Genomic DNA, 13832 nt, shown 5'->3' on the forward strand with positions numbered 1-13832 from the left:
TACATATTTATTTTATAATCATTATTTTTATTGCTTGCTGGACACAATATTTCAAACATTATTATATTCTGTTTGAAACAGACAAGGAATGCAATATGGGATCATTTTTAATAGAAAGAGTAATTAAGGGAACCAAGGTTATAGCGGAAATCAAAAGAATGTAATCCAGGGACAAAGACCAGACATGGAAAACAGACATACACAACAAAGAACATAAAATAACTAAAATCATACATACAAAGTAACAAAAGTAAATGAGCAACTCGGACTCCACTAAAACCTGGGAGCATGGACCAGGTGCACCGGTAGGGTAAGCGTCCTCTGCTTTTCTAGAAACACCCGCCGAGTTGCTCATAAAAAGTCAAGTCCGGGGTAGACAAACAAGGAAAGGAAAACTATGACAAGTAAAATCCGGAGGAAATCGAATATAGATATGTAAGATGTTATATGCAAAAATAAATGGAACAACAAGCAAATCATGTCTTACGTAGATTGAAATCAGGCATAGGTCATCTGTGATATTGTTCATTCGTCAACCTTTGTCTAATTTTCACCCCCTGTAAAATATTGGGAGTCATATCTTGCGTAGAAAAACCAATACACAAACAAGCGTTTGTTTTGGGTTTGTTTTGGTTGTTTTGGTTTGCTTTGTTTTATTTTGCATTTTTTTTTTGTTTTCTTGTTGTTGATTTTTTTATTTGTTATTTTTTTGTTTTTTTTTGTTTTTTGTTTTTTGTTTGTTTGTTTTGTTTTTCTTTTGTTTATGTTTTTGTTTCTTTTGCTTTTTTTGTTTTTTTTTTTTTCGAACGAACCCTATATCTTATATCTCACAGAATTGAAGGAGTTCCGTTACAAAAATTAAAATATCACCCTTGAGTGTCTGATATTTTTTTAAAACTGTCAGGAATGTAACATATTTGTATTCTCTCCTGACTTATTTGTACAGGGTTAAAGAGTAATCAAGGGAACCAAGGTTATAGCGGAAATCAAAAGAATGTAATCCAGGGACAAAGACCAGACATGGAAAACAGACATACACAACAAAGAACATAAAGTAACTAAAATCATACATACAAGGTAACAAAAGTAAATAAGCACCTCGGACTCCACTTAAAACTGGGAGCATGGACCAGGTGCACCTGTAGGGTTAAGCATGGTTTTATTTTAAAAGTTGAGAATATCCTTAAATCCTGTGTCTTTACTCAAATATTCAATTTCAAGTGATCTGATTGGTCGAAATTTGAGTTGAAGGATGTTGTATGAAACCGTACCCTGGTACTAGCAAAAGACACTGTCTACGATTTAACATTTGTCCCTCAAATGTGAGAATGAATGTCATAAATAAATAGAGTTTACTGTAGTTGGCATTTTTAAATTTCATCCCTGACTTATTTGTACACGGCCGGGTAGTTTCGTACTAAAATGTGTTCATGAAATGTCATTCGTCGATCAAATCTGAGAACTGATGTCATAAATGGAGTTCATTGTTGTCTGCAGTCAAATGGTAACAATATATAGCATACAAAGCAATTAGAAATATTGTTTCCGAACCAAATTTATGACACACTATTTACCGATCAATTATTGTTATGTAATGGATATTAGTGGGTTGATGTCTAACAATTAGTAAAGGGTCTAAACCCTATAGTTAGCTACATGTGCACGAAAGGCAGATAAAGGGTAATAAGAAAATTACCATAATGACAGGCAAACTCTAGGCAATATTCAAACGAAACATACTAAAGAAGGGTTGTCCATATAAAAAATGGCAATATCATGGCAACATCGGAGATTTAAGAACAATTGCAAGGGCTACGACTTGGTACAGGTATTACAAATGGGAATGGTGGATTAATCTAGTTTTATAGCATACAGAACATCCTTCTTTTATTATTTTTAAATTATTCACTTATGTAACTTTTACTTTGATCGGTCAACGTCATGCAATTCAAAACCTTTATTTTTGTATAAACGTATGTGGCAATGAACTCCACCGGTTTTATCCGGTATATCATTAATAGTTTTTGCCCAGTGACCCTACTTTTCTTTTCATAATTTCTTTAAACCTTTGAATATTATCTTACAAGCGTTTGAAATTCGGGTGATTGCTACGGATTTTTTAGGAGATAAAACCTTATAAGAAAAAAAACTATAGAAATCAAGAGAAATCCTTTTCCTACCCAAATATGCTTATATCTCAAAAAGGAGCACACATACCCATCATTGTTTTAGGTATACTGATCTAGCATTGAAGAACTTAAAATATTTCACAATCCTTTGAAATTCGTGTTTTTCGTAAATAGAGCATCAAATATCAATGGTATCAGATTTATATCAAACAGACTTGTAATAAAGGGACAATGTGATTTAAACAACTAGTTTAAGATACTAACATACAATAAATACATTTAATAATATTCAACTTTGCAATTCTGCTATAAGAATGCCAGAGTGATATATAACAATTTAAAGAAATGCTTAATATCCGCCTTATACATTTTTGTTTTGTTGTAACGACGGTGTTTATTATTCATTGGCTTCGTTTTATTCAATTTCCATTAATAAGACTTAATGCCTTCTAATGGATCGAGTCCTTTTTGAATTAAGGTGCCTTTGTAATTTCTATTTTGCCTTATCTACAGCCACGAAACGACGTTCATTACGAATAAAATTCCAATATCAGATCTATAAATACAAAACTACAATTAAACAGAAAGACGTGAAAGTGCTATCTGGATATCTATTGGACTTTCTATTCGAAAACAATCTAACTGGAGCAGAATTAGACGACGCATAGAAATATGGCATTTGCATACATGTGTAGAATTAGGGACATGATGATTTAAAAAAAGATAATTTTTGAATATATGAATAAAACAAGATACGATTGTCAAGTTTATATATAATTTTCCTTGGACATTATAAGGATGATTTATCAACAAAATAATTCTGGAAAGACAATAGACGATGGTTTCTTATCGCTTTGACTAAAATGCGTTTATCATATGTTCTCAATTTAAATTCAGATACTTTTATTTTTGTTGCCGACATGCCATACTGTGTAATAGCCAGAAAGACAGAAATGCGAACAATAAATAATACCGGTATCACTAAATACCAACAAGAAGTGTCTAACATGTCAAGAACCATAAAAAATGTTAAAAAAAACGATAAGAAGATTTTGAAAAATATTTATATAATCCAACTTGTCTTCTTACCTGTTAATCTGCTCATATTATTAGACTGAAAGTTTCAAAATTAAAATAATGCAACAAAAAATCATTGAATACATCTTTGCGTGTACGCAGAAATAGCAGATCTTCCGTTCTTTCCATGCGCGATTTCCGTTGGCAATTTTATTGTCTACAGTTTGACATTAAATCTTTTAAACTAAGTTTAATTGTTGTTTTTTTTATATAGAAAAAAATAACAAGTGATGAAACGCAATGAATGCACAGGCGTCTTGGTTGTATTATTTCTAAGCACATAACGTTGAATATTATTACGAAAAATGTACAGTAACGCCGCTCTTTATGATAAGGAGAACCAATTTGGTGGTCTTTTGGTTGTGTGGTCACATAATGTTTGGGGAGAGTTAGGGCTTTATCTTTGAACATCATTACAACAGAATAATCAAGGGAACACAACGAAGAACACAATGTAACTAAAATCATACATACAAAGTAACAAAAGCAAATGAGCAACTCTGACTCCACTAAAAACAGGGAGCATGGACCAGATGCACCGGTAGGGTAAGAAACGGAATTATACAATAATTGAAGGACATCAATTGCAACAATTCATCCCAAGTTTGAGTGGGATTCTTGCTTTTCGTATTTATTTATTATTATTTTTTCTGTTGTTGTTTTAAGATATTGGGTGATTTTTTCTTTTGCCCTGAAATGATGTCTTATCCACGCCGAGCTGCTCATAAAAAGTTCAGTCTGGGGTAGAAAACTATGCCCAGTTGAATGAATCAGTTTTCATGGTGCAGATGGATACACCATAACGATCCACGAGTTCATGATGACGACCATAACACTTCTGTAGTGAACATAATCCTGTTCCAGAAGCCTATTTGTTAGAGTTCTTGTGCGATACAAAAAGTCTGCGTAGTTTCGGCAAGCTCTGGCATAACGTGTGAGTTGTTATTGGTATTGCCACTATTTTTCGACTAAGCCCATGAGCCCGATATTAATGAATAAAGCCTTACTGCGTGCAGTCGTGCAGTTGCTTCAGTGATATTTTTGCTGTTCAAACGATCAAAAATACTAAATATTTCTGACAATGGGCCTTTAACCACGACCTTCCAATCAATCCTCGAATTTGTAACGAAGCAGTACTGTATTTATCTATTATACATAATAAACGTACATTGTACACACAAAACAAAACACATTGATAACTTAACTTGTTTTGAAAGACACCGTTATTCCCATTTTGTTTGCTTTAAAATGAGTATATATTTATACCTCGATATAACATGGTAGCTGTAACTTATTACTGTTTATAGCAGATTGTAGGACACTTGTTGAATCTCCTGTGCATGTAGTATACCGAAATCAACAATACCTATATAAGACTGATGCTAATGTTTATTTTTTTAAGCATTAATCATTCTAATAAAACACGACATTATCCGAACCCAACATTTTACACTTTACATCCCCATATATCTTTTTGGAATAGGAAAGGATACAAAATTAAAGGACTGCCTACAAAATATTCTTCTTGTTACCGCTCTGCTAAAAAAGGATTTGTCGTGAAGAAATATTCCCTTTACAATCGGAAATCCCTTGTTTTGATATCATTATTTTTAAGCTGCTCATTACAGATCACCTATCTAGAAAACTACTGTGTTTTGTTAAATGAAACATGAATTATTAGTTTAATCTAATCTGCTAAATTGCAAGGTGATTGATGCAGAAAACAAGGAGCTTTAGTTATGTCAGATGATTGCTTCTGTTATTAGCTCTTTTAATTTAAACTTAAAACAACACACTTTCTGCGTTTTCAAGTATTGGTGTATGATATCTTGAATTCCTAAATTAACAGTTTTTTATTGCCCTCATTCTTTGTAATTTTATTTCTATCATGAAAATGAATTGCTCAAGGCCTTTTAAGAACTTTACGTTTTGGCTTTTTGTATCATGTGGTCGGTATCGGGAAACTAGATGTATTTTAAGGCGACGATTGTTTAACACATACATGTATGTACATAAAATACAATTATATGTGCACATGTGATGGCACTTAGCATACCACTGAGATATTTGTGGTAGTAATGATTTCATATGAAGGTATTACTTACCAGAATGGTTGGATAATGTTTTATATGTCAATGCACACGTTGAAAGAACGATTGAATAACGTTTCGAGGAAAATTGATCACTTTTTGAGGGCACCTGAAATCATGGTTGTTATTTCTTCATGTATTTGTAGGTTAGTTTGTGTTGTAAGATTTGATTTTCGTATGTTATTGGTGTATTGTGGTGTTTCAAGATTTCCTTTCGTTTTGCATATTCGGGATGTTATGCCTAAATTTGTTTTCCATATACACAACATTGTCCCTACATATAAATAGAGAGTGAATTTCAAAGTGTAAAAGCGATCATAATTATTTTTATACTGTTGAAAGCAAAACATTACCTTTCAACTTGTCGTACGAATGTTATACGTTCGGTTACAGAGCAGTTGTTTTCATCGTTTTATGTAATAAAAATTCAGACGCCAGTTTGGTTTGTCATAAAAAAAATGTTGTCATTAACCATAGCATGCTTCCTGGTGCATCAACATAAAATGCCCCATGGGGGTGATTTTGAATAACTTCCGGTTCCTATGAAATATAGTAAATTATAACTCCTATGAATTCTATAATGGACGGAAAAGAACTACGGGAAATATTTGATTAGAACATATAAAATTCATAGAATATAATGATGATGTATAGTTCAATCGTGCCACGTTTGGTAATATCTAGTGATTTGGTATCAATATTTCTAACGATAAATACAAACATTAATTGACTTGCAGTTTCTTTTTTTTATCTTAAAACTGTTGCAAAGTTACTATGAAAAATAGAATAGGCATTTGATATTTGTACATGTCATTTATCTGGAGTTTGCTAATCAAACTACATGCTCCATTTTTCTTACCTGCGTTAATTGCATAACAAATACAGATCAAAGGTGTAAATTTTAAATACTATTATGAAAACATGATATACATTCCAAGCAGTTTTTAATTGTTCATATTAATAACTATCGTTTATTCATACGTACCGGGTCATACCCATAATATGTCCAATAGCGTCTTACATATTGCTTCTAGTTTCAACCACGAACTTTATTAATGTGATGATACGAGTACCAGACGTCATTACCTTTTAGATATTTATATTGTTTGCCAAACAAGTTGAATAAAAAAAAAGTAATCAGTCGTAAGCCACGCACAAGATTTCATGTTCTAAGAAGACCTCCCGTCAGATCAAACTAATGATTTATGCATGGTTATTTTAATTGCAGAAACTTATTTTAAACAATGCGACAAAATGTTTATAGAATAATTTTGTAACAAGTATACAAAAATTAACTTATAACAATTTTCAAAGTAACTACTGATACGAAATGTAATGTGCATTCCACGATCGAAAACCTTTATGTCTTTCAACCATCTCAATATCATAATAAACAAGTTTAGAAGGTAATTATTGATAACCTAAATGATGAATGGTTAAATAAATAAAGCAGAAAGAAAAGAAAAAAGTATTTTATTAGCAGAATTACAGGTAAAATGATCAAATATTCTGTCACCGCATGTAGATTAAAGCAAACATTAATTGGCTTGTAGTTTATTTTTATTCTGATAGCTGTTGCAAAGATGCTATGAAAAAAAAATTGGTATGATACATTTATATATATTTTTCATCTAGACTTTGCTTATTCGACAACAGGTTCCCTTTTCCTGTGATTGTTAGGCATTAAGTAAAAAAAATGCAACGCAGATAACTAGTTGCACGATATCCAACATCCTCGGAGAAGGACTACACCATACAGTAAGCATAGGACACAAAAAATAAAGAAAAATAATTTTAAAAAGTCACAAACAAATAATGAATTCTTCCATCGGATATTCTATTACAACGCCAGGAAATTCGGTTGCTTCTTATCCTGGTATGGCTATTATTTTTTTTCAACTTTCCTTTGATCATTGCCAAATATAAATCAATTTGGTAATGTCATTAATGTGCTTACGAACTTACGAATAAAGACTAACCCGACACCACTTGTCAATGGGAGTATCAACAAGGTGCTCCGGTAGAATAAGTGCTTTTCTAGGAAAATTGCCCCAGTAGTTTAGGATATCACAAGAGATGCAAACTCCGTGTTATCATAGAAGGTAATTACATAAAAAAATCTCAATCAACCATAATTGAAATGTGAGCAGTTATCCTCATTTTCATTGGATTTTAAAAAGTAATAATAATAATAACATAATACAAGAAGAAAAAAACTTTTTTTTTAATACACTACAGTAAATACACGAAACAAGTTTGTTTGAACTTAATATGCTATTAAGCATGTTATTTAAAGAAATTGACTGTTATGGGTATCATCAAACAATATGTTGTTCAATAACTACATGAACAATTATTTCGTAGAGGCTTGGCTGTTAAGATGGTAGCAAGTCACGGAACATATTTCCTTGGTATTTTGTTTGCAATATTATTCAGATGATCCGTTTACTAATTAACTTACTCATTATCTAACGCTTTGTGCTATTTCCTGTTAGTGCTGTGGTTATTAGGCATCAGCATCGAACTTTGTTTTATTCTAGCTAATTCCTTAAAAAGGTTTATCACTAATTCATCTTTTACGTTGTTTGTTTTCTAAGAATTTGGAGTCTTACAGAAATGCCGGTAAGTACTTTTTTCATTACAATTGAACCTTGTTTGAAAATAAGTATTTTAATCGCATCATAAATGTTGATCAGTAAGAAAACGTTATGTGTAAAATTTATAAGCACGACAGACTGATGTATAAAAAAAGATCAAGATGTCACCTTCCTAATGGATTAACTCTTGGATGTCAATATTCATATACCGTTAAATTCCTGATGGTTGATATTATAAAACACTTTCTCCCGATTAAAATTTAAAAACTATGATATCCATTGTAAATGTGTAATTTACGATGAGTTTTTTTCTACAACTCAATACCCATTTGTATGTGAACGTTCCTTCGATAGTATATTGATTCATGAACATGATTGGGGTTTTCGTGAAAAAAACTCAATAAGGCGCCAATATTTAGACGTATAAAGTTTTTTAAAGCGTTATGTCCAATGAAATAATAAACTCATTCCGTGCTTAATTGTTGCAGAATTATTGTTATACAAATAAATGATCGGATAAATCCACAGGCAAGCGAAAAAACCCACCTTTATTCTACCGTCATCGTTTTAAATACAGATACAAAATGGCGAATACAGCTGTTCTGCATAGGTGTATTTCCATTTTTGTCAGTATTTTGGTCAAATGATAATGATTTTCATATATTACCATTATCCCAGGTGTTCCCTACCCAGCCGATGAAACAGCGCGTGGTGTAAAAGTAACAAATTATTATCTAACAGATGTCGCTTCTACTGAAAATAATTTTACGGCTTTTTCATTGCAGAATAAAAACATTATTAAAGTATTTTGCACCGACTCTAAGCGATTTACACATACAGATTATATTTAAAAAAATACCGGCATATTGTATATTTGTTTGAAAATAGATATGAATATCTAGTTTATTTTTATATTTTGACAATACAGTGGTGATATTATTGTAATCTTCTGTTAAAGAGCTAATGTCCCATTTATTGTCATCCATTGTATCTTGGGATTAGATATTGTGTCAAAAAGGAAATCCCAACTCGGTGGAAACTACTTGTGAAGTGATTACCGAATATTTTTATACAATAATAAACTAATCAAGAACTGACCAGACTTTGAAGTGTCCATTTCCGAAATTGTCATATACCTAATCATAACATCTGTTCAATAAACCGATCTGAGCCATTAACTCTAAAGTGAAATCTTAGTCATATGAATTTAATTTTATACTCAATTCCAAAGGGATTGGTACTTTATCATTATTCTAGAATATGGTCATTTCATTATAGCATGATGGGACACTGGTAAAACATTTATCCGTAGTTTCAACTTATTCATTTTCAAATTAAAACTAATAAATACTAATTGGCTGAAAATGTATTACTATATAGAAATGGTGACACAATGGTATGAGACGGGTAGTATCTACATATCATTCGTTTAGTTTATATTTTTCCTACTTGAATTTAACGGTACCTTATTGCTGATTGCACTTGCTTCTTTTAGGTCATTTAAATCCTAAAAAAACATACATTTTTAGCAAAAACTTTTGTAGTTACTTTGCAGTACGTAGCGCGTTGTTTATATTTTGCGTTGTATCGCTATTCAGGATCCCATATTATTGAATGACATTGTTGTGTTACTTAAGAGTAATCAAGGGAACCAAGGTTATAGCGGTAATCAAAAGAATGTAATCCAGGGACAAAGACCAGACATGGAAAACAGACATACACAACAAAGAACATAAAGTAACTAAAATCATACATACAAAGTAACAAAAGCAAATGAGCAAATCGGACTCCACTTAAAACTGGGAGCACAGACCAGATGCACCGGTAGGGTAAGAAACAAGATTCAAGATTCTTTATTTCACTCAGACACAAGTTATGTGTAACATGAGGTGAAACGGAATTATAATAAACAATAATTGAAGGACATCAATTGCAACAATCCATCCCAAGTTTGAGTGGGATTCTTGCTTTTCGTATTTATTTATTTATATTTTTTCTGTTTGTTGTTTTTAGATATTGTTTGATTTGTTTTTTGTTTTTCTTTTTGTTTTGTTTTTTGTCTTTTGCCCTGAAATGATGTCTTATCCACGGAATTTTCCTTTCGTTCAAACTTTCGGAATTGCTACTTTTTCTTAAAATGTTGACCAACTAGCTAGTTATATGCCAAGATGGATTTATAGTATTATTTCATAGACAACTACCTGCCAGTAACTTTTTGGGTGCAATTTGATGGCACTTTTTCTGCGGTAAGTCTCGACGAAGTTGCAGTTTTGAACAGCATATGACAAAATGACATTAACATCCCCCAAAAATGGAAATGTGATGGGCTCAAATGAAACATTTATGGAAGGAAGTTGTTTGTAATGATTGGCTTATTTTTAACCGGAATATTTTATATATGAATTTTGTTTTCATTTTTTAAGAAAAATCAAAATTAACTACACTATCTTCAACAGCCACCTGACGGAGAAGGTTACATGATATGTAAATAAATATCTTTATATATACACATGTATATATATATGTGTGTGTGTGTGTGTGTGTGTGTGTGTGTGTGTGTGTGTGTGTGTGTGTGTGTGTGTGTGTGTGTGTTTTCACACTTTGGTATATATTCAAAATTTTAATAATTAAATGGTCAAAAATTAAGTATTATACTCCAGTATAAGCAGATGAATTAGAATGCACGTGACTTTATTTTAAACAGAATGGATTCGGAGATAAAAGTTCTGGGAGAGTTTTTCCTGCAATTTTACATTTTCTAAATCTACAGATTTCATTCACGTTCTTAAGACACGTGACCTACTGTAATTCTGCCTGCGCTTCTTGTTTTTTATCCCACAGTGTCTTTCTTTTAATATATCTGGCCATGTTCATGATGCTATGTTTAATAGATGGTTAGTCGATATTATTTTTCTTAGTGAATAGAGCGAACACTGCTATATATATATTTTTTCAATCTATCACGAATGAGTTATAGCACCGACTTAGTAGGAGGCAGGTCCAATATATGAATTCATGTCGGAAACGATTGTAGAAATTTGAGACATGGACAATTGATATATGCCTAACGGTTTGGCCAAAATAACTTTGTTTAATTTATAAAATGGCATATGCAGGACGTTCTTCCTTCAACTATATAACCCAAATCAGATTGCAACGAAAGTACAAATGTATAGCCAACATTTCGTTAGAGGAATGTTAATATGTACTTATTTAGATCTTCTGTATATTGGGAAAGAGTAATTAAGGGAACCAAAGCTATAGCGGTAATCCAAAGAATGTAATCCAGAGACAAAGACCAGACATGGAAAAGAGACACACACAACAAAAAACATAAAGTAACTAAAATCATACATACAAAGTAACAAAAGTAAATAAGCAACTATGACTCCACTAAAAACTGGGAGCATGGACCAGATGCACCGGTAGGGTAAGAAATGGAATTATAATAAACAATAATTGAAGGACATCAATTGCAACAATCCATCCCAAGTTTGAGTGGGATTCTTGCTTTTCGTATTTATTTTTTTTTCTGTTTGGCATGTTTGAGCATGGACCAGGTGCACCGGTAGGGTAAGTGTCCTCTGCTTTTCTAGAAACACCCGCCGAGAACAATCAACATATCAATCTTAAATTAAGTTAAAACTAAAAAGTCAGACATGAATATAAATACCGGTTCTCAGCTCTAATCTTAATTTGATTAACGAAGTAATTTGAATCAATAAAAACACAACTATTTTTTAATATGAAAACTCGTTTGTACATAGTGTATTCTGTCATTTTAAACATATTTGTCAGAAACCTGATTTTGTTCATGGCTTTATTCCAGACTTAATGTTACCATTAGAGGGAATCATCATGACTTATCTTGGTTATGAGGAATAAAGTCATAAGTCATATGGATAAGAACTCTTATTTATCACCAATTTAAGATAAATCTAGTAATAAATATTCATTTCACGTGTTTTCTTGCATTAATATTGTAAATGAGACGACCAAACGATGGAATTTGAGTCCACATGATTAGTATTTATATCGTTAATATCAATGTAAAAAAAATTGACCGGTCTGTTTTCCAACATGTCATTTTAGGTATATGTCTCATCGGAACATTTCGGACATTTCGCTACACAAAACATACCAGAAGAAGTCAGCCAGAAGAGATTCTTCTTAAATCATTTGCCGAATTTTCTTAGATCCGTGGATCAATTCACCAGGTGGGACTGAACATTTAATGTAGAAATAACAATACAAAAATAATCGTGTCACCTTTTTTAATTCTGGTGCGATATATAATAGTAAATGTTAACTAGCTTTCCAGTAGTTTTTTTTTTTTTTTGTTGCAACATATTAATGAAGATATGAATTGATGATTATTTACAGTTTTAATAGTTTGAAACGGCGTTGACATACGCTTTATTTGGGGTTTTGATACTTGTTTAGGAGGTGAATTAAAAGTTAATTTAGTATTTTCAATTATTATTCACAATTATAGTCAATTGATTAGTTTTGACGTGACAAAATTATACTGATCGAAAATAAAGTCCAATGTCATTTCTTAATTGACTGAATTAAGTAGCTAAACTAACCAAATGTGTATAATAAAACACAAATGCTTTTACAAAAAGAAATAAATTTATTTTAGATAAATACTGAAATCTGATTGATTAAAATAATGTTGTTATATCTCAATGGATATCAAAATATTGACAGGCCCCTATTCAGTTAAATTTAGAGGTACTTTTCCTTTGTTTAAAGATAAAAATATGTTTTAGAATTGATTTATAAGTATTGGCACTTCGCGCAATAAACAGTATGCACATGGAAAATTTATGTTATTTTTCAATAGACAAATGTTTTATTATATCCAATTATTAATTGTCATTGAATAATTGCTTTGGGATAATGCTAAAGTAAATCATACATATGCATACATTTATTGGTGATTTGCGAGGGCCGATATGCACATGGGCTTTTTATGATACACTTTCAGTACAATATCATTACGTAATGTCAATTCCTGAACTTTTCAAGTAAAACAATATTTCGAATAGATTGAACTGGAGAATGAAACAAGCTCAATAGCAGACTTGTTTAGTGTCTTGTGTCATTGTAGTCTACTCTGATGTTTGCCGTCGTTTTAAGTGTTTCCCCCTTATCTATCTTTGCTTTATAACATTCGAAATATAACATTGCATCATTACAATCCGTTTTTTTAACGAACTCTTACAGCTATCTAAATTGACAATATTTATATTAGATTAAATTTTACTTATATCTTGACACAACTGTGGCTCAATCGAATTTAATGATAAATTATTTACCAAAAATCAAAACAACAAAACAAAACAAAATACGAAAAAAACAAAGTTACTCAATTCATTTATTGCGCATGGCAGAACTTGGATTTTGCTTTATGTTTCGAATCGTTTGGTTACTAGTATTATGGTACTATATTTATATTAAGATCTCAATTTTCAATTTCAATAATTCTGTGTTCACTCGATTAAAATACATACTAAGATCAGTTTATTTTGAAAATCATATTTCTTTGTTCAAAGAACGAATATATATCAGGTTTTCTTTCATACAAACGGTAATTAACCCCCACAACGGGATTTGTTTTGACAACCATTTCCTGGCTGAATGTTAGATTAGACGCATATGGATAGCTTTATTAGTTATATTTAAGCCTTTACAGGAAGGTGCCAGACAGAATAAGCAAAGTAAGCATCGACTGAAAAGGACTTCCACTCAAAAATAGGTCACGCCGTGCATTCATGTAAGTTTACTAGTATTGTAGTAAAGCCTTGCATATCTTACAACGCGTAGAATAAAACATTTTTATTTTTCACATATCTATGATTATTTCTAATTCTGTACATCATAGTTTTCAGGATTAATCACAGTAAAATTAACAAAATATGTCATTAGAAAAG

This window comes from Perna viridis, chromosome 12 (assembly GCF_037379345.1).
Source record: "Perna viridis isolate PV_CMFRI_1.1 ecotype Kerala chromosome 12, ASM3737934v1, whole genome shotgun sequence".
In the NCBI taxonomy this organism is placed as follows: Eukaryota; Metazoa; Mollusca; class Bivalvia; order Mytilida; family Mytilidae; genus Perna; species Perna viridis.